The sequence below is a fragment of the Neomonachus schauinslandi genome, chromosome 10 (assembly GCF_002201575.2).
Source record: "Neomonachus schauinslandi chromosome 10, ASM220157v2, whole genome shotgun sequence".
Taxonomy (NCBI): Eukaryota; Metazoa; Chordata; class Mammalia; order Carnivora; family Phocidae; genus Neomonachus; species Neomonachus schauinslandi.
In genome coordinates this window covers 86149793-86157370 of record NC_058412.1, presented here as the reverse complement: position 1 = coordinate 86157370, position 7578 = coordinate 86149793, and positions in this window count along the sequence as shown.

Genomic DNA, 7578 nt, shown 5'->3' with positions numbered 1-7578 from the left:
CTTCTTCTTCTTCTTCTTCTTCTTCTTCTTCTTCTTCTTCTTCTTCTCATATAATGTATTATTTGTTTCAGAGGTACAGGTCTGTGATTTATCAGTCTTACACAATTCTCAGGGCTTACTGGAGGACATACCCTCCCCAATGCCCCCAGAATAATACTTTTAAAGCACAAGTCAGTTGATGTCATTTCCTGCTCAAAATTTTCTGATGGCTTTTCAGCATGTTAAAATAAAATTCAAACTCCTTCCCATTGCCCTACCTACATCTTCAGCCTTATTTTTTATGCTTTCCACCCTTATTTGCCCTTGATTTCTCAAGTCATTCTCTTTGGAGATACCTTCTTTAACCACTTTCACTAAAATGATACTTGCCACTGTCATTGTATAGCCCTGTATCCTGCTTTATTTTCTCCACGACACTTACCACTTTTGAAATTATATTTATTGGCTTATTTGTTTAATGTCTACCACCAGAATGGAGGATTACCTAGAGACTTAGTCTTATTTAACATTCTGTTTCCTGTACCTAGGGAATAGTGTAGGAATGTTAATGCTTGTTTGTTGAAAGAATGAATGCATTATTTAATTTATGAACCTCATGTTGAAACATACTAAGTATCTCTTGTGATTGAATAAAAGTTTAACAGTGAGGTAGATAAATTGATCCTATTAGTGACAAAAGTTGTCAAGAATCACCTGGCTTTTCTGCTTTTAACACTGAGGGTCCATGAAAGAAGTAGATATGGAAGAAGTGATGGATAGATGTGTGGGCCAGAGAACATGGGGTGCCTTCTATCAAATCCAACAATCCAACTGTTTGTTTTCATGTATATAGACTGTTTTCAGTCCTGGCCACTGCATAATTCTCTTGGGATATATAACCTGCCACCTGGTAGGATGGATGTCACAGGACCTCTGTGAACCTGGTAAAGGTAGCAAATTGATTTATATAGTCAGAATGTGTCTGTCTTTCCAGGCCTCTAAGTGACTACAAAAATAACCAGCAGGGGGCCCTAAAATATCTGAGATACTAATTAATCTTACATTTTAGATGAAGATCTTATTTGATAGCCAAGAGATGGCCTAAAAATATGGACTAAAGTGGATTACACATACCATATCACCCACAAGTGGCTGGTATTTTATTAGCAGTTCAGAGCATAGACCTTTCAATAGGACTGTGGGGCTTATTGCTCAAGTATTATTGGGCATAGGATATGGACCTGAATCCATACTCTTAGTATAAGAGCTAATCATTGTGTCCCACGTTCAGTGTGATTAACAGTGTCAGTTGCTCTGTGTAGCAATCATTAAAGATTTTATGGAGGGGAAGATTAAGAACATTGGTTTATTCAGATGTAAGGCAAATTCCGAATCTGATCCCAGGAACACAAATAGGGGTGGGGAATTGGGCATTAGTTCATGGAGGGGAAGGAGAGGGTCTGGGCATGAAACTCCTTTAAGGCTTCTTTGAAGTTTCAGGATCCATAACTGAAGGAGTTATTTGCCTCCAAGTTCCCTCTTGGGCATGATATCTTGGAAATACTTGCAGACAGACCTTTCTTTTTTCTTTTCCCACCCAAAAGATTAGGAATAGTTACTATTAATTCTTTTCTATTTCAGAAAGCAAATGATAAAGGTCCAGAAAGCAAGTATTTTAGGCTTTTGGGGCCATAAGGGTCTCTGTCACAACTACTAAACTACTGTTGTAGTTTGGAACAGAGACAATACATAGAGAAATGAGTATGGCTGTGTTCCAATAAAACTTTACTTACCGGGGTGCCTGGGTGGCTCAGATGGTTAAGCGTCTGCCTTCGGCTCAGGTCATGGTCTCAGGGTCCTGGGATCGAGTCCCGCATCGGGCTCCCTGCTCCTTGGGAGCCTGCTTCTCCCTCTGCTTCTCTCTCTCTCTGTCTCTCATGAATAAATAAATAAAATCTTTAAAAAAAAAAAAACTTTACTTACCAAAAGAAGTGGTGGAGTGAATTTTGGCCTATGGGCCATAGATTGCTGATCTGATTTAGGTTATCATATAAACACAACTGGGGTAATTCTCTCTCTCTTCTCCTGGTATCCCTATGACAATACCATGATGATGTTCCCTTAGTCTGTTCTCATTTATTATTATTATTTTTTCTTTTTGTTGTTCAGCTTGGTTGCTTTCCATTACCCTCTCTTCCAGATTGCTGATCCATTCCTCTGCATTTTATAGTTTGCTGCTGACTCCCTCTAGTGTATTTTTTATTTCTGTTATTGAGTTCTTCATCTCTGACTGGTCCTTTTTAATATTTTCTATCTCCTTGTTGAAGGTCTCATTGAGATCCTCCACTCTTTTCCCAAGTCCAGTGAGTATCTTTATGACAATTATTTTGAATTCTTAATCAGGCATATTGCTTATCTCTGTTTCATTCAACTCTTTTGCTGTGATTTTGTCCTGTCCTTTCATCTGGGACATATTCCTGTCTCCTCATTTTGTCTATCTCTGTGTTTGTTTCTATGTAATAAGTTCAGCTATGTCTCCTGGTATTGAAAGTAGTGGCCTTGTGTAGAAGAGGTTCTGTGGTGTCCTGTAGCACAATGTCCCCTAGTCAACAGAACCAGGCACTCTAGGGGCATTTCCTCCCTAGGCTACTTGAACCCTAATCTTGTGGCTAAGCCGCATCTGCCTTCAGTCCAGTTGGCTGCAGTGACCTGCAGGGCACACTGGACAGGGTTGGCCCCTGGACTGTTGAGGGGCCTATCTGAGGTGGCCTTTGGCTTAGAGGTATGTGGTGTCAGCAGACAGGCTAGCTGTCTGCCACAGCTGCAATTTCACTAGTGGCAGAGCTCCCTACAAGGCACCTTGAGGGGCTTTTTGTTGTTGTTGTTGTTAAATTCATTTTATTTTATTTTTTAATTTTACTATGTTATGTTAGTCATCATTGGTTTTTGATGTAGTGATCCACGATCCATTGTTTTTGTATAACACCCGGTGCTCCATGCTGTATGTGCCCTCCTGAATACCCATCAACGGGCTAAACAATCCCCCCTCCCGTCTAAAACCCTGTTTGTTTCTCAGAGTCCATAGTCTCTCATGGTTCATCTCTCCCTCCAATTCCCCAACCCCCATTTTTCCCTTCCTTCTCCTAATATCCTCCATGCTATTCCTTATGTTCCACAAATAAGTGAAAACATATGATAATTGACTTTCTCTGCTTGACTTATTTCACTTAACATAATCTCTTCCAGTCCCATCCATGTTGATGTAAAAGTTGAGTATTCTTCCTTTCTGATGGCTGAGTAATATTCCATTGTATATATGGACCACATCTTCTTTATCCATTCATCTGTTGAAGGGCATCTCAGCTCTTTCCACAGTTTGGCTATTGCGGACATTGGTGCTATGAACGTTGGGGTGCATATGGCCCTTCTTTTCACTACATCTGTGTCTTTGGGGTACATACGCAGTAGTGCAATTGCTGGGTCATAGGGTAGCTCTATTTTTAAAATTTTTAGGAACCTCCAAACTGTTTTCCAAAGTGGCTGTACCAACTTGCATTCCCACCAAAAAGTGTAAGAGGGTTCCCCTTTCTCCACAACCTCTCCAACATTTGTTATTTCTTTCCCTGTCCATTTTTGCCATTCTAACTGGTGTAAGGTGGTATCTCAATGTGGTTTTGATTTGGGTTTCCCTGATGGCTAATGATGATGAACATTTATTCATGTGTCTGTTAGCTATTTGTATGTCTTCTTCAGAGAAGTGTCTTTTCATATCTTCCACCCACTTTTTGACTTGATTATTTGTTTTTTGGGTGTTGAGTTTGAGAAGTTCTTTATAGATCTTGGATACCACCCTTTATCTCTAGTGTCATTTGCAAATATCTTCTCCCATTCTGTGGGTTGCCTCTTTGTTTTGTTGACTGTTTTCTTTGCTGTGCAGAAGCTTTTTATCTTGATTAAGTCCCAAAAGTTCATTTTTGCTTTTGTTTCACTAGCTTTTGGAGATGTATCTTGAAAGAAGTTGCTGTGGCCGATGTCAAAGAGGTTACTGCCTATGTTCTCCTCTAGGATTTTGATGGATTCCTGTCTTACATTGAGGTCTTTCACGCACTTTGAGTTTATCTTTGTGAATGGTGTTAGAGAATGGTCGAGTTTCATTCTTCTGCATGTGGCTGTCCAATTTTCCCAGCACCATTTATTGAAGAGACTGTCTTTTTTCCAGTGGATGTTTTTTCCTGCTTTGTCAAAGATTATTTGACCAAAGAGTTGAGGGTCCATATCTGGGTTCTCTATTCTGTTCCATTGGTCTATATGTCTATTTTTGTGCCAGTACCATGCTGTCTTGGTGATCACAGCTTTGTAATATAGCTTGAAATCGGGCAACGTGAGCCCCCAGCTTTGTTTCTCTTTTTCAACATTTCCTTGGTGATTCAAGGTCTTTTCTGATTCCATACAAATTTTAGAATTATTTGTTCCAGCACTTTGAAAAATGTCATTGGAATATTTATCAGGATGGCATTGAAGGTATAGATTGCTCTGGGTAGCATAGACATTTTAACAATGTTTATTCTTCTGATCCATGAGCATGGAATGTTTTTCCATCTTTCTGTGTCTTCTTCAATTTCTTTCATGAGTGTTCTGTAGTTCCTAGAGTATAGATCCTTTACCTCATGGTTAGGTTTATTCTGAGGTATCTTATGGGTTTTGGTGCTATTGTAAATGGAATCATTTCTCTAATTTCTCTTTCTACAGTTGCGTTGTTAGAGTATAAGAAAGCAACTGATTTCTGTGCATTGATTTTGTATCCTGTTACATTACTGAATTGCTGGATGAGTTCTAGTAATTTGAGGGTGGAGTCTTTTGGGTTTTCCACATAAAGTATCATGTCATCTGCGAAGAGAGGGAGTTTGACTTCTTCTTTGCCAATTTGAATACCTTTTATTTCTTTTTGTTGTCTGATTGCTATTGCTAAGACTTCTAGTACTATGTTAAACAATAGTGGCAAGAGTGGGCATCCTTGACGTGTTCCTGATCTTAAGGGAAAGGCTCTCAGCTTTTCCCCATTGAGGATGATATTCGCTGTGGGTTTTTCATAGATGGATTTTGTGAACTTGGGGAATGTTCCCTCTATCCCTATACTCTGAAGAGTTTTAATCAGGAAAGGATGTTGTATTTTGTCAAATGCTTTTTCTGCATCAATTGAGTGGACCATATGGTTCTTCTCTCTCTTATTAATGTGTTCTATCACATTGATTGATTTGCGAATGTTGAACCACACTTGCATCCTGGGGATAAAGCCCACTTGGTCATGGTGGATGATCCTTTTAATGTATTGTTGGATCCTGTTAGCTAGGATTTTGTTGAGGATTTTGGAATCCATATTCATCAGGGATATCTGTCTGAAATTCTCCTTTTTGGGGTCTTTGCCTGGTTTGGGGATTAAGGTAATGCTGGCCTCATAGAATGAGTTTGGAAGCTTTCCTTCTGTTTCTATTTTTTGAAACAGCTTCAGGAGAATAGGTATTATTTCTTCTTTGAATGTTTGGTAGAATTCCCCAGGGAATCCATCAGGCCCTGGACTCTTGTTTTTTGGGAGGTTTTTGATGACTGCTTCAATCTTATTACTGGTTATTGGCCTATTCAGGTTGTCAATTTCTTCCTGTTTCAGTCTTGGCAGCTTATAGTTTTCCAGGAAGGCCTCCATTTCATCCATATTGCTCAGTTTATTGGCATATAGTTGTTGATAATAATTTCTAATAATTGTTTCTATTTCCTTGGTGTTAGTTGTGATCTCTCCCCTTTCATTCATAATTTTATTAATTTGGGTCCTTTCTCTTTTCTTTTGGATAAGTCTGGCCAGTGGTTTATCGATCTTATTAATTCTTTCAAAGAACCAACTTCTAGTTTCGTTGATCTGATCTACTGTGTTTCTGGTTTCTAATTCATTGATTTCTGCTTTAATTTTAATTATTTCTTTTTTTCTAAAGATTTTATTTATTTATTTATTTGACAGAGAGGGACACAGCGAGAGAGGGAACACAAGCAGGGGGAGTGGGAGAGGGAGAAGCAGGCTTCCCGCCGAGCAGGAGCCCAATGCGGGGCTCGATCCCAGGACCCCGGGATCATGACCTAAGCCGAAGGCAGACGCTTAATGACTGAGCCACTCAGGTGCCCCTAATTTTAATTATTTCTCTTCTAATGTGTGGCTTAGGCATCGTTTGTTGCTTTTTCTCTAGTTCTTTAAGGTGTAGAGTTAGTTGGTGAATTCGGGGTTTTTCTATTTCTTTGAGTGAGGCTTGAATGGCTATGTATTTCCCCCTTAGGACCGCCTTTGCAGTATCCCATAGGTTTTGGACCGATGTGTTTTCATTCTCATTGGTTTCCATGAATTGTTTAAGTTCTTCTTTGATTTCCTGGTTGACCCAAACATTCTTGAGCAGAGTGGTCTTTAGCTTCCAAGTGTTTGAATTTCTGCCAAACTTTTTCTTGTGATTGAGTTCCAGTTTTAAAGTATTATGGTCTGAGAATATGCAGGGAATAATCTCAATCTTTTGGTATCAGTAGAGACCTGATTTGTGACCCAGTATATGGTCTATTCTGGAGAAAGTTCCATGTGCGCTCGAGAAGAATGAGTATTCTGTTGTTTTAGGGTGGAATGTTCTGTAAATATCTATGAGGTCCATCTGGTCCAATGTATCATTCAAAGCTCTTGTTTCCTTGTTGATTTTCTGCTTAGATGATCTGTCCACTGCTGAGAGTGGAGTATTGAGGTCTCCTACAATTAACGTATTGTTATCAATATGACTCTTTACTTTGGTTAAGTTGGCTTATGTAGATGGCTGCTCCCATGTTGGGGGCATAGATATTTACAATTGTTAGATCTTCTTGTTGGATAGACCCTTTAAGAATGATATAGTGTCCTTCTGTGTCTCTTATTACAGACTTTTGTTTAAAATCTAATTTGTCTGATATAAGAATTGCTACCCCAGCTTTCTTTTGAGGTCCGCTGGCATGGAAGATGGATCTCCATCCCTTCACTTTCAGTCTGGATGTATCTTTAGGTTCAAAATGAGTCTCTTGTAGACAGCATATGGATGGGTCCTGTCTTTTTATCGAATCTGCAACCCTGTTCCGTTTTATGGGAGCATTTAGGCCATTCACATTGAGAGGGATTATTGAAAGATATGAATTAATTTTCATCATGTTGCCTGTGAAGATGTTGTTTTTATAGATTGTCCCTGTAAATTTCTGTTGTAGATCACTCTTGGGGTCTTTCTCCTTTTATAGAACCCCCCTTAATATTTCTTGCAGGGCCGGCTTACTGGTCACATATTCTTTCAGTTTCTGCCAGTTGTGGAAGCTCTGCATCTCTCCATCTATTCTAAATGAAAGCCTTGCCGGATAAAGTATTCTTGGCTGCATGTTCTTCTCATTTAGTACCCTGAGTATGTCTTGCCAGGCCTTTCTGGCTTGCCAGGTCTCTGTGGATAGGTCTGATGTTATTCTGATGTTCCTCCCTCTGTACGTAAGGAATCTCTTCCCCCTAACTGCCCTTAAGATGGTTTCCTTGGTTCTAAGATTTGCAAGTTTTACTATTACATG